Below are 21,698 nucleotides of genomic sequence, written 5' to 3'. Positions count from 1 at the left end.
GTGGAACACCATCAATAACATCTCCTCTTTTAATTGCTAAACGTCTTTCCTCTTCTCCAGCCATGCACATTTCTTCTTCCGCAGCGGCGGCAAAGGCTTCTGACATTTCATTATGAAAACTTATGTACGTTTTATTACTCATGCATGGAACATCCACAGCAGCAAAAAGTTCTTTGAGCTGCTTGTGACCAGTCTCTGTCAATATAATACCGGCTACGATACCTCTATTGACATCTAATTTTCTGTCGTCTGTCGGTTCACTCCAAAAGCTACTTCTGTAGTGACACATTCGACATTCTACAATAAATTTGATTTTCAGACCGACACGCTTTATTTTAGTTATGACAAGATCAGTGAAACGACATTCATTGATCCAGTGAGCGGACAGTCTCTGCAATTCAGCAAAAACATGTCCGAAATCGACGAAGCATCGTCCACCAATTTGTGCAGAACATAATCTTCCAGCGTCAATGTTCCCATGTTCAACATGCAAATCATAATTTTCAATATCTTCGACATTTTCGACATTTTCAACGTCTTCGATATCTTGATGAACGTCTTCGACGTCGTTGACGTCTTCGACATCTGCGTTATCTTGGACGTTATCAACGTCTTCGACATGTTCGATATCTTGGACGTTTTCAACGTCTTCGACATCTTCGATATCATCCATACTGTTTTGCATTCTGAATTCTTTGATTTCACATTCCGTCACATTCGTAATACAATATTCACGAACGTCTGATAGAGATCCCATTGAATCATTATCATTAAAAATATCTTCTATTGATTGACATTTTTGTGTCACGCATGCATCGACAGATTGCAAAAATGTATCCATAGAAGATAATGTTTGCGATGTCAACGTGTCATCATCAACATTTCTCTCATCCACGCATGCATGTAATTGATTACACGTACCTGGAACTTCCGATCTTCCCTCGATAATTCTTTCTTCATTGATGAAAGACTTCTTATTCAAAATTTGTCGTGCTAAACGCAGTCTCTTTTTCATAGAGATACGTTTTGCCGACCGAATTTTCCAAATATCAGTATATTTAGACATAATGAGAGTATTATATATAATTTTTCATATGTCTATAAATAATACTAATAAAATTACACTCCAAACAACAGTCAATAATAACAAAACTAAGCGCTAAGAATAAAACACTCCGTACGCTGTACTGTTCTCTAACAGACTGCAGTAAAAACAATATACTCGAGATATATATATATAATATACAATATATACATATATAAGTCAACAAACCAATGACGACATAAAAGTTCTTGATTGGTCGCGCGACTATCTTTATGTTGGTTGAGTAATGGCGAACCGAGAGCATGGTGAGTAATTATTTCTTTCATTTATATATATGTATTATGTATTATTATATATGTACATGTACATATGTACATACTAAATACATATTTAGTACATGTAATTTATAAAATGTAATGTAAAGCATTATTTACATACGATATTTAGAATTTCCTATAAACCTAACCCTCAACCTGTCAATTTTTCGATATAGGTATACTTATATTTATACAAATGTACACATAATATTTTGTATGTATTTCATATATTGATACAACATATGAAACATTTTTTTGCAGCAATACCTCTACCGGCCCCGGGACTACCCGTGCCGGTTGATCACGTGCCGAATAAACCGAATGAGATTGCCGTGCCGCACGGCCTCCTTGCACACGGCCTACCGGTTCACGGCCCACCTGTGCACGGCCTACCGGTTCACGGCCCACCTGTGCACGGCCTACCGATGTACGGCCTACCGATGTACGGCCCACACGGAGAGAACTGTTCAAGTTTCACACTGTAGGTTACTTATTTACAATCATACCAACCGCTTTCGCTCGCTAGTATACTGTTGTTGACTGGTTTCCGAATTCAGGATACGAAATACCCTAGTGTAGTTTTTTCGTAAGGATAGAAACTAGCAGAGTATGGTTTAATACCGCCACTCAGTAAGTGTGAAAGTTACCAAATATCACTGCAAAAGTGTGATCGGAGCCATACTTCCATCCTAACGCATTCACAGTCTGAGACTGTGAAACGCGTGGATTGACTTTGTGTCCGAGTCCGAGTTTATCAGTATTCATTCCTCCGCGGTCAGCGTGCAGGTTGTGTATAGTATAGCACAGTAAGCAATAGTAAGCATTCATAAATCTACATTGATTTCAATTTTGAGGTTATATGTATATCACCGCGCATTACTTAACATTGTGAATATCTTCGCATATATATTGCATGTATTAAAGTAATTTTACTATAAAATATTTTTTTTATTTACATATATGTATAGTTAAAACCAAGCATGAATGTCAGCAGCGACTATAGTACTGGAATGGTAGTTGAATATGTAATTCCACCTTCGAGTTCTGTCCAAAATGTCACCGATCCTACAGTTAATGGTTTGCTCCTATAATTTTAATCTCATTTTCATTGCATCGAGTGAGTGCGAGTATATAAAATGTAGGCAAAGCTGTATTCAATCGGAATATGTAGGTATGCGAAGTAATGTTACTTAAGTTTGCCTACATTCAACTGCATTCAATCATCGTATTTTTTGTTGGAACTTTTGAGGAAATTTGCTCCGCATGCAAAATTATTTAATGTGTCTAATAGAACATATTTCTCAGTGTGAACATTTTTAATATAATATATAATGAATACAAACAATGAACATTTTTGGGCATATATGTTTTTTGTTTATTGCAATTAATGAGAACTTTTTGTTATTAATTAACAGGCAATATTGTTATACCAGAAAGTGCTCCGAATGCAGAAAAGCCTTCCGTACATGTGCTCAAAATCGTAGACGATAATTTGCAGAATTTATTGTCTTCAACAGAAATTTCTTCATCGGATGAGTTCATAAATGTTGAAGGTTTTTTTAAATATATGTTTGCAATAACACTTTGTGAATTATTATGAATTTTTGTTTTTTATTCATTTTCTTAGATACCCAAAATTCTTCATTGTTTTAGATTGTTCACCCGAAGACAATTATGTCTATCAAGTTTTAAGTGAATCTGGAGAAGGAATGTTCCTATTAGAACTGTTTAATTATGAAAAAGACCCAGAGAAGCGTGCTGCATTATTGAAAAGAAAAAAATGTACATATTTTGACGTTCACGCCGTAGCAAGATTGCTAATTTTTCACGAATATAAACGTACCAAATCATATTAGTAAGCACTCTTTTTTTTTAAGTAAACATCTATTTTTTTTATTGTAACATTGTAAATGGCAATTATTTATTATATTTAACATCCTTGGAGAATACAATAACATTTATTAATTTCGAGTTGTTTAAGTTGAATCAGACGAGCGGAGAAAGGGCAATTTCGTTAAAAAATATTGGTAATTAATAGGAGTGTCAATCGATGCTGCAAAAAATTTTGCAGTGTCCCATTATTCCCAATCATTTTTGAGAATGTCAAAGACATGTAACGAAAAGCAAACTGGATTAATGCATGTACAACGAAATCCATCTTCGAAATTTGGACAATTGTCCATTTTTAAGCTAGATTGGACCAACAAAAAAACGTGTCTCACTGTTTCCCATGTTCCACTACATTACAAATATGACGATTGTTCTCCAATATTTTGACATTTTTGTGCAGCGTACCACCCTCAAGATTGGAATTACTGGCGGCAAGTGCAGCAGACCTATTCAAAGGTTACCTAAAAGAAACCTTTTATAGTCCTGGAAGCAGTGACAGTAATGCCCACGGTGCATTGCAAATGTTTTATAACAGATTCCGTGAAAAGTCCATAGCGATCGGCAAAGTAAACATAAGAAAACGAAACTACTCAGAATCAGGTTAAAACTGTGTTCATATATTTTTCAAATTTTTAAATTTTATATATTTGAAGATGACATGTAGAATATATTAATAGTACTTTTGTGTGATGTAGTAAGTGTAAAATTCAATTTAAGCAACATTTTTAGTGCGTAAAATATGTTTTTGCCGCGATCATCGCACGTGTGTGACATCATAAATGACCCACAAAAAAAAGACACGAATTTCAATACTTTCGGGCAAATAACTCAATTGAAAGAATTGAAATTTTGTATTCTTTTTTATTCTTTTTCGTTTGTTGGGACATGCATTATACAATATAATAGAACTTGTCATCCCTCTCAAGGACAATAAACTCTATTTTTCCGCGTTTGTTTCATAAAATATCATATTCGGCTCGTGTTACGAATATTACACTCATAATATAAATCTCTTCTTCATCTCCCATTGCCCATACTATGATTTATGTACCGAACATAAAGAACATTAATGTTTTATTTTAGAGGAAAATTTATCTATTGGCTTACAAGAGCTTCAAAATCCAGTTCAAGTAATAGATGAAGAGTATAAAAAAAAATGGATAAGTACGTCCCAAAATGAAAGAATTGCATATTACGAAAAAAATGACTTCAAAACAATTTTTATTACCTTCATCAATGTTAAGGAATCCACTTGGATACATATTAGTAGGTCAATTTTTTATTTTTGTTGTTATATTATTATTCGTATATGTATGAAATTATTATATTTCATTTGTAGCTAGAAGCTGATTTTTGCTCTATTTTCAACAAACCAGAAAATTTATTTTCTCAAAATTGGCCACCAATCGCCCAAAAAATCTTACGTCTTGCGGGAACAAAAGCCGACAAAGAGTTGAAAGAATTGTTAAAAAAACAGAAAACGTCGTGAAAGACGTAAATTACGTTGTCTCTAAATCGTTCAAAAATTCACTTTGATCATTTTTGTTAGGCTATGTACGTTTAGTGCTCGTATAAAAGCGTGCATCACATTTACATGTGAGATATCATGCAGGGATAGAAATTGCATGGAATAGTATCAAATCGCATTCAAAATTTTTGTATGCGATCTCGTTTAATGGGTTATTAGTTTATGTACAATTTTTTAATGGAAATTTATCTTCTTCAGAGGATAAAAATTTATTTGCGTTAATTGTACTGCCGTACATTTTTCCAAAAATCACGAAATTAACGAGTCGATCAAAGGTTGGAAAATGCTGGAATCCGAACAAGTCTGAAGTTTTGAAAACTTTTATTTATCACGTGAAGGTAATATTATTTTTCTATATAACTATTGTACTGCATATATTCTTCTAGTTATTGTACCATTATTTCATTTATTTTACAGGAAACTGAAAACTTCTCAGAATCTCTGAAATTTGTGAAAGATGATTTGGAAAAACTACACATGGAACAACATCTAATCGTCGAACCGTACGTGGTTATAAACGGACCAAGTATCGACAAAATAATTTCGGCGGTTGTCGTCATTGGCGATCAGATTTACCAAACTTCCCCATTACGTGCGGTGGACATATGTTTCCAGGCTGTGAAAGTTTGCAAAAAAAAGTTTTCACACGTGTCAGGCCACGTATGGCAATTTTTAGAGAGAACGGTGTACGAATTCACCAACATTAATTTGCATTCATGTGTAACTGCAGTTATCGAACAAGTTAATAGAATGTTAATTTATTAAAAACAAAGAAAGTTTTTTCGTGAATGTAAAAATTGATTACATGGTATAAAGGTTTATTTATTTAACTTGATAATGGATTCAGGAAACGTTTCAAACATATCCGAAATCGGTAGAAGACATGCTTGATAGAGAGATGTTAAAGTTGACATTATCCCTTTACAATCATCCTCTTCTATCTCGTAAAGCGGTTAACGATGTCATCGATATGTTTGATAAATTTGTTTCGCAATCGTTCCTTACATTCATTCAAAACAGAGTGAAAATGTGTAAAAATGAAATGAATGATTCGTCGCACGCAAAAATACAGTACATATTAGAAGACTGTAAAATATGTTTGGAAAGTTTTCAAGGAACATTTTCGGTTCCAAACATATAAACATGAAAGTCTGTACATCCCTCCAGAGACATTTGAAATCGGAAAACAGCCTGTCGTTGAAAATGACAATGAACAAAATGAACACATCGTAATGAAACCAGTATTCGGTGTTCACATCCCTCTAAGAAAAACATTGCAAACAATATTTGCTATTCCTGGTATGTTCGAGCAAATTCAAACTTACATGGATGAAGTATCGAATGAAAAAATACGACTTTCGAATTTCATTCAAGGTGATTTATGGAATAAAAAATATAACAATACAGATAAAGTAGTTCTTCCGTTGTATTTTTATTATGATGAATTTGAAACCGGGAATCCGTTAGGAAGCCATGCGGGAGAAGGAAAATTAGGGGCAGCATACGTTACGATCGCCACATTGCCACCTTATGTCTCTGCTAAATTGAAGAACATTTTTATTTCTTCGGTGTTTTATGCGAAGCACCTAAAGAAATTTGGCAACGAAAAAAAAAAGTATTCACGAAAACAATCGATGATATTAAGAGTTTATCCAAAGAAGGAATAACCTCAACATCAGTGGACAGAATATCGTAGTATTCTTTGAATGCGTTTTAACTTTGGGGGATAATTTAGGACTGAACTCAATACTTGGATTTTCGGAAAGCTTCAGTGCAAATTATTATTGCAGAATATGTAAGGCTTCCAAATCTGAATGTAGTGATCTACTGGAAGAAAATGATGCAGTTTTTGAGAACGGTCCAGTCGTACAATGTTGATGTTGCAAAGCAAGACTTCCAGCATACCGGTATTAGAGAAGAATGCATTTTTCACAAAAATACCGAATTTTCACGTTGCGGAAAACATTACGGTTGACGTAATGCATGATGTGTTTGAAGGCGTAGCCGCTTATGACCTGGGGAACATTTTGACTGCATTAATTAAGGATAAAGTGCTAACATTGCAAACTATTAATTTTAGAATCGATACATTTTCTTATAACGAAATCGAAAAAGGTAATAAGCCAAGAAAATTATATTTTACTTCAAGTCAAAAGGGAGGGCAACGGATAAAAATTAAGCAGTCAGCCGCCGAATTGCTATGTTTAACGCGATATCTTGGATTAATGATAGGAGATTTAATTCCTTCGAACAACAGATATTGGGAATTATATAAAGAACTCCGGAATATAGTTGGCATAGTAACATGTCATTCACTTGACAGGGGTCAGATAATGCTTTTTAAAGAGTTTGTTAAAAAACACCACGCTTTATATTTGGAATGCTTCGGACCATTGAAACCTAAAATGCACTTATTAACCCATTATTCAAGAATAATGCTTTTAAATGGTCCCGTAATTCATTTTTCAGCCATGAAGTTTGAGAGAAAAAATAAACAACTGAAAGAATTTACAATAGGAACCACGTCTGATGTTAACTTGCCACTGACCTTAGCTATCCGACATAATTTAGAATTATGCTATATACATGAATTCAATAAAGAAATCCACGGGAAGATCGTAAATGAACCAACAAACAATGTTGATGGCTGGAATCTTTTGACAAAAATGATCGATTTAAAGGAAAAGATACCAGTCACAACGTTGAAATATGTGACAGTAAATGGCATAAAATATTCACCAGGAACAATATTGGTGACGCGTTTTGCAGAAGATCCTCAATTTGGAAAATTAATAACAATATTTTATTTTTTACAACAAGTTTATTTCCACGTGCAAGAATTCGACACTATTTGCTTCACGAGCATTACCATGCATATCAAGTACATTCTAAGGTCTCGAAACCGCTATTCGTAATGCGAACTTAGTACCGGAAAAGCCACCTTGTTTGTACATAACATTTATCAGGATGAATTTGTAGCATGCAGATATGACCTGTAATATTATACTTTTACATGTATTTACGATTGAGTAAAACATATTTTTATGAGAAGTTATTGTCGTTTATTTCATTCCTGTGGCAAACAGAGATGTTTTTTAATGAAGTCGGTAATTCTCATAAATCTTTAAGTATGAAACTCACACTACTAATCGGTAAGAACCCATGTCACTCTGTTTAAAGGTTATGTTATTTAATATTATTTTCATAATCATTCACTCCAATTTCACGAATTATATTAAATAATTAAAACTAATTTAAAGAAAGTAACCGAAAAAAAACCAATACTCGTATTCGTATTGCCACACCTGCACGGTGTCTACGGACGGACATGGACACGAATGGTCAATCCACGCGTTTCACAGTCTCAGACTGTGAATGCGTTAGGATGGAAGTATGGCTCCGATCACACTTTTGCAGTGATATTTGGTAACTTTCACACTTACTGAGTGGCGGTATTAAACCATACTCTGCTAGTTCCTATCCTTACGAAAAAACTACACTAGGGTATTTCGTATCCTGAATTCGGAAACCAGTCAACAACAGTATACTAGCGAGCGAAAGCGGTTGGTATGATTGTAAATAAGTAACCTACAGTGTGAAACTTGAACAGTTCTCTCCGTGCACCGGTGCACGGCCTCCCGGTGCGCGGTCTACCGCCCAGGCCGCCATGCATTATTATAATGCCTAGCGCACAACATCAAGCTGTAAGTAATTTGTAGAAACTTTTTTTATACTAATATAACTAATATAATAATCAAAATTAAAATAATAAAGTAATAATTCATATTATTTTTTGTACAGTTGCCTCAGTCGGAGCGAAGAAAGCGATATTGCCAACGCCGCCGCGAGCGACAGCTACAACAGCCGCCGCCACCACCGCCACCCTCATTGCAACCACCTCCGCCACCCTCATTGCAACCACCTTCAGCACTACCTCAACTAAGAGGCCGGGGAAGAGGTCGGGGAACAGGTCGCGGAGGAGGAAATAATGGAAAAGTATATGTGTGGAACATATTCTAGCTGGTTACCCGGGGCTTTGCCCGGGCGTCTTTTTTTTTATATTATATGTATAATCTTATATGCTCCAATATATAATTCATAAAAACATATTGTTGCGCCCGTGCTCTGACACCCGTTACAAGGCGGCGAGTTGCGAAGCGTCCCTGACGACCAGCTGTTATTGATTTATCGATTTACTGTTTTTCGGTTGTTGTTGTTCCGAGCCTCCGTCTCCGAGCGAACGTGACGGCTCGATTCTGTATTTACATCCGTTTGCTCTAATAAACGAGTCTTTCCTTTTCTAATATTGTGTCGCTTCATTGACCGCAAGTGCCGGTTGCGCGAGCGAGTGAGAGAACGAGCGGTGAGACGTGAACGCGGACTCGGCGAGCGCAAAATTTTTGCCCCCCCTCTTCAAGATTGTCGTCCCGACAATCCCGGAGAGCAGTGTCCCAGCAGCTCTTCCTGCTGCGGATTCCAGGGCACGTGGATGGTCCCCGCCCTACCCCGAGCTGCTGCAACGGGTTACCGGGCCTCATCCTTTCTAGTCCCAATCCGCTTCTTCGGGCTAGTCCCCTTTCAGCTTCTTCTTTGGAGAGAGCTGGCCAGACTCCCTCCATAGCCTACTCCCGGGCGACTCCCAATACTCTTCGCAGGAGAAACCGTCTCTTTTCTTCGCGCCGCTCCTCTTCCATCTTCGCAGTCGCCGACGCAGCTCCGGAGTTCTTCGGACAAGGGGGGGGAAACTTCCTATGGACCCGGCGCCCCGCAGGGCTCCCCTAGTCCCCGCCCGGCATTCGCCCTATGGCCCACGGGAAATCCATGGGTCAAAAACCGTGGGCAGGCGGCTTCTTCAGAGAAGAGTCTCGGATCCTTTAGGGAACTCTTCTTATCCCCCAGGAACGAAGACTTACCTTAAACAAAAACAATAACATAACACGCAGTAACATTGATAAAAAGAAAACTCTCAAACAAACTATCGGGTTCCAATTCTTTACGAATTTCCCACCGTCCTCTCCGAAAAAGGAGCTAACCTATCCGCATGTACTACTTTCTTTTTGTGCTTAGGCGTCCTTTGGATACAAAAGACCACATCACTTAATCTTTTCACAACTAAGAAAGGACCTTCCCAACTACTCTGCAATTTCGGGGCTTTCCCCTTCTTCCTTCGAGGATTATAAAACCATACTCTCTGTCCTTCGCGAGGAAGATTCTTCCTAGTACCTCGGTCGTACCAGGTTTTCATTCTAGAAGACTTAATTTTCATCCTTTTTCTAACCTCAGAATGTATTCCCTCTAACTTTTCTCTCAATCTCTTGACGAACCCGCCTTCCGATCCAGGCTCCTCCTCCTGAAGAACCGGAGGGCTTCCTTGTAACAGGTCCAAGGGTAGCCTAAGATCTCGAGCACAACACATCTCTGCAGGAGTCACTCCGGTGACCTCATGCTTCGAAGACCTATAAGCCAGAAGAAATAAGGGAATCCACTGATCCCAATCCTTCTGATTTTCAGAGATATACTTAGCTAAGTAGTTTATGATTGTCTGATGCTGTCTTTCGACTTGGCCATCTGACTAATAGCGTTTTTCACTGGATAGCACTGAGTGCGCACCGAAAACTCGTTGAGTGTAGATGGCACTGTCCGAGTGCACTGAAAGTGCGAATTTCTTGCGCTTCCAGCTAAACATGTCTCAGTGCAGTTCTGTGCATATTTGTCGCTCTGAATATGGAAAGATTTATCATTAATTTTAAGGTCAATGATGACCTATTAAACTTAACTCTCGATCCAAGCGAACAAGAGTTATATGATAAGTTAAAAAGTAAGTATATATACATATACATATATAATCTGATTTTGGTTTTTGAGGTTATTCCAGGATAGATGTTCAAAAAAATGTTGATGAAAATTTCATTTCACGAAAACAATGCAAAGTAATTTCTTTTCTTTGTACAGTTTGAAAATATATAACAATAATTTTATTTACTTTGTTCTGTATATGACATTTAAATGTACTAGAGTATAAACAATATTTCGAGTATCTGGAACGACCTATAGTGGTTTTTTACGATTAATTCTTCAAGTGTATTCTCTTGAATGCAATTTGAAATACATCTCATTTTAAAATGTACATAAAAGAAAATTAATAGAGTTCTCATTTTCAGATGATGATTCCTATAGCACACAGTATATAAAGCTTCTTATCCGTAATGGATTATTTGTCTTAAATAGTAAAGAGAAGGAAATTAGAGAAATATATAGACAGATTGGAGAAAATAAGTAAGTAGAAAGTAGAATATATAATACATGTATGTGCTGTTACAATCACATAATTGGGAAATAAGAATGAATGCGTAATAAAAATTTTCCCTAAGAGAAGAGTTAGTAGGATAATATAATAAGTATATCTGTATATTTTTTATTGCAGAGAAGAATTAATATATCATGCAAATATGCATAACTTTGGACGGATAGATGAACAAACAGAATCCGATAATAAAGAAAATGATATCAGTCACTCATCACAGGCCTGCAGTCAAAAGAATATTGGTAAATACAATTATTGAATATCGCATTTATAGTACACATCGTAATACTATGTTAATACTGTAATAGCACATGAGAAACAAAATATGCGTTCATTTAAAATTAAAAATTTTTATTTTTTTAGTTTTAATGAAAATACATTAAAATATAGTTTGATATATAATTAGAAAATGTTTATTTTTTATTTTTGTTACACTTCAGAACGTTTGTTACAGTGTTACATAAAACGCAATATATTAGTAAAGGCCTATCCAGATAAACTTGCATAATTATATAAACATATATATATATATAAATTGATTAGTTCATTTCCTTATGCATTTGCTTATGGACCAATCAATTTTTGTATGCATACGTTTATGCGATTATGCAAGTTTGTTTGAGTAGGCTTTAAGACTGTATGTAATTGCTATTCAACGATTAATAAGTTGTGTGATCTACAATATACATTACTAATATGCAAATTTAAATCACTGGAGCGATGCAGCCACGTCATTTATACTCGATAAATACGAAACATAAAACATACTTGTCCGATATTGGTCCAATGAAAAAATTCAAAACGAAAAAACTGATGTGGACTCAGATATCTGCAGACATGATGAAAATGTTAAACATTTCAAAAACTCCATTACAAATTGAAAATCGATTTAAAATAGTTTTGAAGAGAAAGAAAAAAGCAGTGGAGAATAATTGTAAATCAAGTAGTTCTAGAAAAGAGGTACCTTTTGAAGAAGAATTGCGGAAGATTGCACATTCAGATGACAGCATTGAACCGGAGGTCTTACGAAGTGCTAAAATTGTGAATTATCCCAAATTAAATAATGCACCTGAAATTTCTGAAAAAATGTGCAAGACTGATTTCGCTAAGTATGCCATCGATGGCTCGCCGAAGGCAAAAAAATTTAAACGAACTAATGAAGAAATAAGGATAGAATTGTTTGAAAAAAAGAAGCTGCAAAGGAAAGGCGACATAAGGAGAAATTGGACCTAATTCGAGAGTTGTTTGCCAAAGAGAATACAGAGTAATAAAAAGTAACAAATTGTTGCCAAAGAAAAAACCAAAATAGCAATAAATATAATATAAAGCTGTTAACTATATATATATATATATATATATATATATATATATATATATATAACTACTGTTACTTATTAAGTTTATTCATGGTCGAAAAGATCGCAAGTGATCAAGAAAGATTATATCTCATTTATGTTGTTTATAAAGATACATATATTAGAATATATATAATAACTATAATACACGGAGAAAATTTTATAGTAAATATTACTATGGTGTCGCACTACCTGCGGACCATCGAGGAATTTTAAGTTAAATTACTATGTTTATGGTAAAAATTACGTTATTTAATCGTTTTTAAAACAATAATTATAGTATTTTAACTTGAAATTCCTTGATGGTCCGCAGCTAGTGCGACACCATAGTAATATTTACTATAAAATTTTCTCCGTGTAACTATACAAATAATAAAACAACTTTCTATTCTATCTATATAACGCTACATCTATATAAGTCTACGCGTAGACTTACGAAATAATAATTGATACTTTAATAGATAACATATTAAATATTAAAGTATTAAAATATTGCAAAAGCATTATTTTAAAAAAGAAAAAATAAATAATATTTTTCTCGCTTCAATTAATAACAAATTATTAACAGTTATGTGTTGTGAAAAAAATATATTGTTAATAGTTTTGTATTTAAAGTTTTTTTTAAGTCTTTTATTGAAATTTTTGAAATTACTTTTAGCAACACAATTCGCAAATAAAATATCTTTTGAGAAAAGAGAGAAAAATTGATTATAGATAGAATAGAAAGTTTCTATCGATTAACTGAACTTAATAAGTAACAAGTAACTAAAGTTTCTATGTGTTAATGTAAGATGTACGCTTTTATTAATAATTTTGTTTGTTTTTTACATTATACGTTATATTATACGTTTCAATATACTTATATATTTGTTTTTTAGTTTAAACGAAATGATTCGTCATACTGTGATACTAAAGCGTACTATTGTGATTATATTTCTTAACGTATAATTGCTGAATGTATAAGTTTTGATTTTTTCAATACACACAATTATATAATAACGATACAAAAAGTACTTTTGTTTACAGACGATAAATAAACATACTATATGTAATTTAATTGTTATATCGAGTTATTTATTTCATGGAAAAAGTACATTTACTAATTGATCTCTTTTCATTTCTCCTAATCTACGCAGTAGAGCTTCTTGCTCTCCACCACCTTCATAATGAGGTTCTTCATTGTCTAATACAATATCAACATCAAAAGTAAAGTTGTCATCATTGTCAATGCATAAGTTGTGCAAGACGCAACAAGAAACTATGAATTTAGATATTTTATCAATGCTGTGAAAATCTAATTCAGTAAGTTGCCGAAAACAACCTTTTAAAAGTCCAAATGCATTCTCGATCAGTACTCGTGTTGCACAAAACTTCTTATTAAATTTTTTCTGTTTATCGGACAGATTTCCATAATTCCTATAGAGAATCATTTCCTTATAGGGTATGCCGTATCTCCCAATATATGAAATTTTCCTTCACAAATTTTTTGTAAATTATCATTGATGTCCGATAACTTTAAAACTCGGGAATCATGGATCTTTCCTGGAATCCCAGTGAAGACATCAATGAATCTTTTTCGAGCATCACATATACCCTGTAATGTAATTGCAGGAATATCGTGCCTATTTACGTAAGTGGACTTTATTTTATGTGCTGGTGTTCGAACTTTAATCGACGTCCCATCGACACAACCAATCACATTAGGAAAAGCAACCTAAAAATTTATATATCTTTATAAATAATTTTAATTTATATATACTTTACTCGCCTAATTCTTAAATTAGTGTTAATAATTATTGACATACATGCTATATATATATATATATATATATATACATATATAATAGGCACGATATTCCTGCAATTACATTACAGGATATATGTGATGCTCGAAAAAGATTTATTGATGTCTTTACTGAAATTCCAAGAAAGATCCATGATTCATGAGTTTTAAAGTTATCGGACATCAATGATAATTTACAAAGAATTTGTGAGAGGAAATTTTATATATTGGGAGATACGGCATACCCTATAAGGAAATGATTCTCTATAGGAATTATGGAAATCTGTCCGATAAACAGAGAAAATGTAATAAGAAATTTTGTGCAACTCGAGTACTGATCGAGAATGCATTTAAACTTTTAAAAGGTTTATATATATATGTACATATATATCTATATATATCTCTTTATACCTGTGTGAGTAAACACAAACATATTACCCTATCAATAATCTCCAAATAACATACTTGTAAAAACTCGCTTGCAGAGAGTTCATTGTTCTCAAATTTTATAATTTTTGGAGCCATGTCAATAAAAATCACTCTATCGTTTTGCCTAAAAGTTGTTGCATGACATACTCCAAATCTCTGTGACACATCTCTGAGGCAGACTTTATTTCCAGCAAACCTATAATATATAAAATATTCAATTATTTTTTACGCAGAAATAAGTAATAAGTCAGTACACAATACAAATAATTACCGACTTACCACAAAAATGACAAAATATCCAATTCTGGAGTGGTAGGTTCGCTACCTCCTTTGCTCCGATCAGATGGATAGAATCCAGAATGTGCATACATCTCTATGCACATTCTACTCTATTCATACTCTATTATCTTGTAGGCTGTTGTTCGTGTAACGCGAAAATGACTTTTAAACTATAATAATATAATTATTTGTAATATTGGTACTAATTTATACAAAACATATTATTGTTTTACATAATAATACAATAATAATACAAATTATAATCTATAAAGATAATAAAATGTACATATATGTATGCTTACATCCTTATCCGTAAGGTTATGCACTACCTGAAGAAAGTTTGCAATCTTTGGAATTTTTAGCGGATTTTTTTCTTGTAAAAAATTATCTTCATCACTGCTAGATGATGATGATGAAAGCAAATCTAACAGCTCAAATATTAATCGTGCATCCCGTCCAGCCATATTGCACTAAACTGGCACCGTCTCTCAGAGCTCGTGCCGAATTCTTGCACTAAAGTGCGAAAACTCGGCACTAGACTTTCCAGTGAAACAGCACGCACCGTTTTCATGCGCACCGAAATGCCCAGTGAAACACGTTGCCCATGACAAGTGCGCACTCAGTGCGCACTAGTTCTCCCAGTGAAAAACGCTATAAGGATGCAAGGCGGTAGTCCTCGTTTTTCTAATCCCGAGAAGTCCCACTACCTACGCGAAAAGCCTTGACTCAAAATTCCTCCCCTGATCCGTGGATCAGGGAGGAATTTTTCAGAGGGAACTCCATGTCGAGAAACAAACTGACCAACAAAAGTTTCGGCTACTATTCTCGTCCTGATATTTTTTAAAGAAAACGCTTTCACCCACTTAGTGAAGCAATTTACAATTACTAACAAATACTTGTTTCCAGACTTAGTCAAAGGAAGAGGACCAAGTATGTCCATCTGGACCCTTTCGAAAGGAACCCCTACATTGAAGATCTGCAACGGAGACTTTCCCTTCCCCGAGGGGCCCTTCTTTGCAACACAGACCTCGCAAGACCTACACCAGTCCTCCACGTCTCGTTTACAGGTTGCCCAGTAAAATCGTTTCCGGATTTTCTCAAGAGTCTTGTTTACTCCAAAATGCCCCCCTGACGAAGAATCGTGTGCCTCCTCCAGAATTTGTTTAATTCGACTTCGTGGCACCACAAGTTGATAAATCCTAGATTTCAAATTAGGGGTTTTCCATCTCTTATAGAGAACGCCATTTTTCAAAACAAGAGCATCCCAATAAGATAGATAAATCTGCGCCGAGACGTCTCTCGCGGAGATCTCAGAACGAGTCGGACCCAACTCTTTACCTCAATAAATTATTGCGATACTCTGATCCTCTTGCTGCTGCTTTCTCCAATCTTCCAAAGTTTCTCCCTCTAAAACTATCCGTGCGATTGTCTTTTTCAACGCCTCAGCATTTCTCTCCTCTATTCTTTTGCAAAATATACAGCCGTTTTCTTCACACTGGCGCCTGGATAGACCGTCGGCGTTTCCGTGCAAAAGTCCCTTTCGGTAGACAATTTCGAAGTCAAACTGCTGGAGTTTTTCCAGCCAGCGAGCTAGTTGTCCTTCTAAATCCTTAAAGGACATGAGCCATCTAAGGGAAGCATGATCTGTACGGATAATAAACTTTCGACCCAAAAGATAATGTCGGAAAGATTTGACCGAATTCACTATTGCAAGTAATTCTCGTCGAGTAACACAATAATTCTTTTCCGTCTTACTTAATACACGGCTGAAATACGCAATAACCTTTTCCTGCCCGTCCTGAATCTGCAATAACACCGCACCGATACCGATGTTAGAGGCGTCCGTGTCTAGCACGAACTCACCCTCCCCTTTCGGGAAAGAAAGTAATGGGGGAGACGTCAACGCTTGTTTCAAATTATCAAAAGAATTTTGACATTCGTTCCCCCAAATGAATTTAACTTGATTTCCAGTCAATGTAAAAAGGGGTTTGGCAATGGAAGAGAAATCTTTCACGAATTTTCGGTAATAAGAACAAAAACCGAGAAAACTGCGCAACAGCTTCTTAGAATGAGGGATCTTCCAATCTTTCACGGCAGCAATCTTTTCGGGATCCGTAGCAACGCCTTCTGCCGAAACTAAATGTCCCAAATACCTAACTCTTTTTTAAAAAAGCACACATTTTTTTAGATTAATTTTTAAATTGACTAAACGCAACTGAGAAAATACTTCCTCCAAATTCTTAATCATCTCTTCGAAACTTTTACCAAAAACGATTACGTCGTCCAAGTATAACAAACAAATCTTCGATAGTAATTTTCGTAGGACCTTTTCCATTAATCGCTGAAATGTGGCAGGGGCGTTGCACAATCCAAAGGGCATTACTGTAAATTGCCAAAGTCCCTTTCCAATAGAAATAGCTGTTTTCTCGCGATCCTCCGGACGGATCTTAATTTGCCAGTAACCGCTCTTAAGATCAAGAGTAGAAAACCAACTGTAACCTGACAACTGATCTAAGATATCGTCTATCCTGGACAAAGGATAAGAATCCTTTTTAGTCACTTTGTTTACCTCCCGAAAATCAACGCAAAAACGAATCGAACCATCTTTCTTCCTTACAAGGACAGCCGGTGAAATCCAAGGGCTATAAGACTTCTCGATTACACCCTGTTCTCTCATCTCCTCAATAATTTCGTCGACTTCCTTTCGCATACGAAAAGAAATACGTCGGGGAGTTTGTTTAATTGGAGTAGTTCCTTCCTCTAAGTTAATCTCATGATTAACAATTTCACAATTGCCCGCAATTACGTTTTCGGAAAAGACATCCTGGAATTTATTTAAAAATTCAGCGAAAACTTTCTTTTGTTCTTTATCTAAATCCTCAGAATTTTTTTCATATAGTTCCCTTAAAAAGGGGGCGACATTTTCGGAAAAATTCTCTACCCGAGAGCAATTCAAAACTTTTCCATCACTCAGCTTTATTTTTCTAAAAACTGAATCAAAAATTCCCCTAAATTTACGATTTTCAAGAAGTCTCCTCCTAACAAACATTCGTCACTTATTTCGGCCACGAACATCGAAACCTTTTTCGAAAATTCCCCGATTTGAACTACAACCTCAACTTTGAACTCCACAGGGACCTTTTCCCCGGTAGGATATCGTAGAAAACAATTTTCAACCCGAATTTTTCTTTTAGTCTCCTCAAGGAACTTCCTACTTAAAATGGAGACATCGGAACCCGTGTCAATTTTAAAATTACAATCCTTTCCATCTAACTTCCCCTTGTAACAGAAATTTAAAGAATTACACTTATTATCGCTAACGGAACGTATCTCTACATCCGAGGTTTTGTTCGCGCAGGTCACTCTCCCCCCGCCGAGAGTAACTAATCCACGTTTCCCTTTTTCGTGTTACCAGGACATTCCGCCCGGAAATGTCCGACTTTTCCACAAAGCCAGCATTCCTTATTAGAGGAAGCACGGTACCGATTATTACGCGAGAAACCCTTGCGGCCATTTTCCTCCTTCTTTTCCTCGATTTTACCATGCGCGTCGTCCTTCTTTTCTCCTTTTTCGAAACGCTTACCAAAATTCTCTTTTCTTTTCTCGAAACCTCCAAAATTTTCCCCGTGAATGGCTTTAACAGCTTTCGCCCTTTCTACCGCTAACTTTAAGGAGGTAATTCCTTCCAATTGTAAAGTTCTCTTTACAAAGCCGTCCGAAAGTGCCGAAATAAATTGCGAGCACGCGACTTTATCTCGGACCGCGTAAGAGCACTCGGGATACGCTAGACGGGCAAGTCTTTCTAACTCAGAACCGAGTGACGCGAAATCCTCCCCGTATTTCTGCTTTCGATTTATGAAAAACGAATAATAATTCTGAGAGAGGTGTCCCTCCCCAAAGCGTAATTGCAGCTTTGACTTTAATTCCGCGTACTCCAAGCTCCCGATATTCTCGACCGAATCCAGAATCGAGCGCGCTTTCCCTCTTAAGCACGAGGCCAACGCAATAGTTCTCGACACGTCACTCCACTGATTCGCACGCGCGATGATCTCAAATTGAGAGGAAAACTCTCGCAGCGGGACCGACCCATCGTAAACGTCGGGCTTAAGTTTAAAGCCCAGCTCCACGCGCGCGTCATTCGCTCCCGGAAATGCGGTACAAGCCGCCGGATACGCTCGCGCACCGCTCACTACCGGAAACACGCCATAAGCCGACGTACCCGCGCGCTCATCACCCGCCCCGGGAAACGCAGAACGCACCCCCGAACTCCGCGTTTCTTCGGTCGCTCTATTTATGGTAGGACTTAGCTGTAAAGAACGGAGACGTTGTAGCTCCTCGTCCCGGCGCCGCAGCTCCTCCGCTTGCCTCTCGTCCCGACGTCGCAGCTCCTCCGTATGCTGCGCCTCCCTCCGCGCTTGTTCTTCGCGCAGCTGCCGCACTTCTTCGATGACGATCTGCAGAGTCGCCGCTAACGACGTCACCTCCGGGGCGTCCGGCTGCGGTGTCCCCGCTCGTGCTCGCTTCCTCGAGGAAGGCGCCGATGAGGCCATTCCGTCCGTTTGAATCTCTGTCGCTCTCCTGTTCCGCGGTCGCTCGTCCGATCCCGGACGAGCCCCCAAAAATGTTGCGCTTGCCGAGTCCGCGCTCACGTCTTACCGCTCGTTCTCTCACTCGCTCGCGCAACCGGCACTCACGGTCAATGAGGCGACACAATATTAGAAAAGGAAAGACTCGTTTATTAGAGCAAACGGATGTAAATACAGAATCGAGCCGTCACGTTCGCTCGGAGACGGAGACTCGGAACAACAACAACCGAAAAACAGTAAATCGATAAATCAATAACAGCTGGTCGTCAGGGACGCTTCGCAACTCGCCGCCTTGTAACGGGTGTCAGAGCACGGGCGCAACAATATTTTCAATAACTTTTTTACATCGCCCATGATCCTCACCGAATTCAATAACAACCTTCCTAATGATACTCCATCTATAAAAAAAATTAGCTCAATATCTCAAAATTTACGGAAATTAGAGCAATCACGTAGATTTTTTTAGACAGAAATCGGTAACACCTTTATTATTAACAATTTTTTGAATTCTATTATATTCCTTAGTTTTTCTACCCCTGTTTCATATATATAATACTTTAAGATTTGGTTGATAAGTTTTTAAGAATAACGTCCAAACATACACCACCCGTAAGAATGTTATATATTGGTACATTATTTCCGAAAAATTAGACAAATTTTGGCACCAGTTTCCAGTAAATCGGTCCATTAATAAATGAGTAGTTCGCAGTAAGTCAGACAGACAAATGGACATTATGAATATTTCAGAACCGATATCCCAAAAAATCGGTAATGATGCGGTTCTCAAAATACGTCTACGGTCTAAGTTAGAGTATCATGAAATAGTATACCAAATTAGGTTGATTTAATTTCAAAACTGTAGATTTGCATAGCGGACAAACACATACATTCATTTATATAGAGATAGAGATAAAAATATGATTTTATTACAATTATATGTATTTCTTGTGCTAATAATATAATAATTTTTAACAAGTATAATCGCTTATCCATTCTTATTAGTAAGCTTAATTTTTTTTAAATGTATAGATGCAAATTTAGTAGCTTCGGTCACTGCTTTTTCTATATACGTCCCAAAATCTTGTAACACATGTGTAGTAACACATGTGTTGTAACAATGATTTCATACTGGCAATTAACATGGATTTGAATCCTTTAATAGGTCTTTGATTTGCATTAAAAATTTGTAGAACGACATCCATCCAGATTTGTACATTGAATGCATTATAAACCATCTCCTATATAGTTCCTAATAATTTTTTTCGTTTTTTTGTTGTTGCTTGCCTATTTATTTTCATACAAATAAAATGAATTATGTTTTACATCATACATTTATATTACAAGGAAAAAAATTATTAGAAGTGCAAAAGATGCAGTAACTCTTTACATACATTATAATTAGTTATGCAGGAAATGAATGAAAACATAGATGAATTTTGTGTTTTGCTAATATATTTAAAAAATCCACAATAAACTTGAATGATTTATTATCAAAATGATTTTATATAAAATTTTATATACAATTTTATATACAATTATACATACAGTCGAAGTAATTATAAATTTTCAACACCAAACTTCTTGGCATTATTATCAATGGTAAGATTAAAGTAAATAATGCTATAAATATATCTGTCATATTCTCTGTGATTAAAATATGATGTAACTTGAAAATAATATCTATTTTATATATTATAGGTGAATGAGTTATAAATAAAAATTCCAAAACTACAAAATTTAATAATAGAAAAGCAGTAAACATCAATAAGATATTAAATAGTACCAATAAAGTTGGTATTATATTGGATAAGACTGTGTGCTCTATGCATTAGAAGGTGGCCAGAGAGGTGCAGTATCTCAACATACATGCAAGACATAAATAAAAACCTAGATGAATTTTGTGTTTTGCTGATGTATTTAGAAAATCCACAATAAACTAGAATGATTTATCAAAATGATTTTATATCAGCGGTGCACATGTACTTTTGTTGTTAAAATTTTGCAGCAAATATTGAGAGCCTGATGTATTTAAAAATTAGATGAATAATAATGTTGATTAAACACTCTGTTTTTTGTTCTTTTTTTTAATGTTATAAAATTTCATTTCATATTATACGAAAATATTTCACAATAAGTTTTATTTCTGTAATATATTATATGTAAGTTATATCACATATATTAT

General features: G+C 35.7%; 2 pseudogenes; one reads left to right on the top strand and one right to left on the bottom strand.

Annotated features, from left to right (window-relative positions):
• The first annotated feature begins 11,791 nt into the window (after nucleotides 1-11,791).
• Nucleotides 11,792-12,506, top strand: LOC139823576 (uncharacterized; annotated as a pseudogene).
• A 1,012-nt stretch (nucleotides 12,507-13,518) lies between these two features.
• LOC139823587 (putative nuclease HARBI1) lies at nucleotides 13,519-15,579 on the bottom strand (annotated as a pseudogene).
• Between the last annotated feature and the right edge of the window lie 6,119 nt (nucleotides 15,580-21,698).

Source organism: Temnothorax longispinosus, unplaced genomic scaffold, assembly GCF_030848805.1.
Source record: "Temnothorax longispinosus isolate EJ_2023e unplaced genomic scaffold, Tlon_JGU_v1 HiC_scaffold_14, whole genome shotgun sequence".
Classification (NCBI taxonomy): domain Eukaryota; kingdom Metazoa; phylum Arthropoda; class Insecta; order Hymenoptera; family Formicidae; genus Temnothorax; species Temnothorax longispinosus.
Note: the sequence above shows the minus strand (reverse complement) of the source record. Positions and strands in the feature narration are given on the sequence as shown.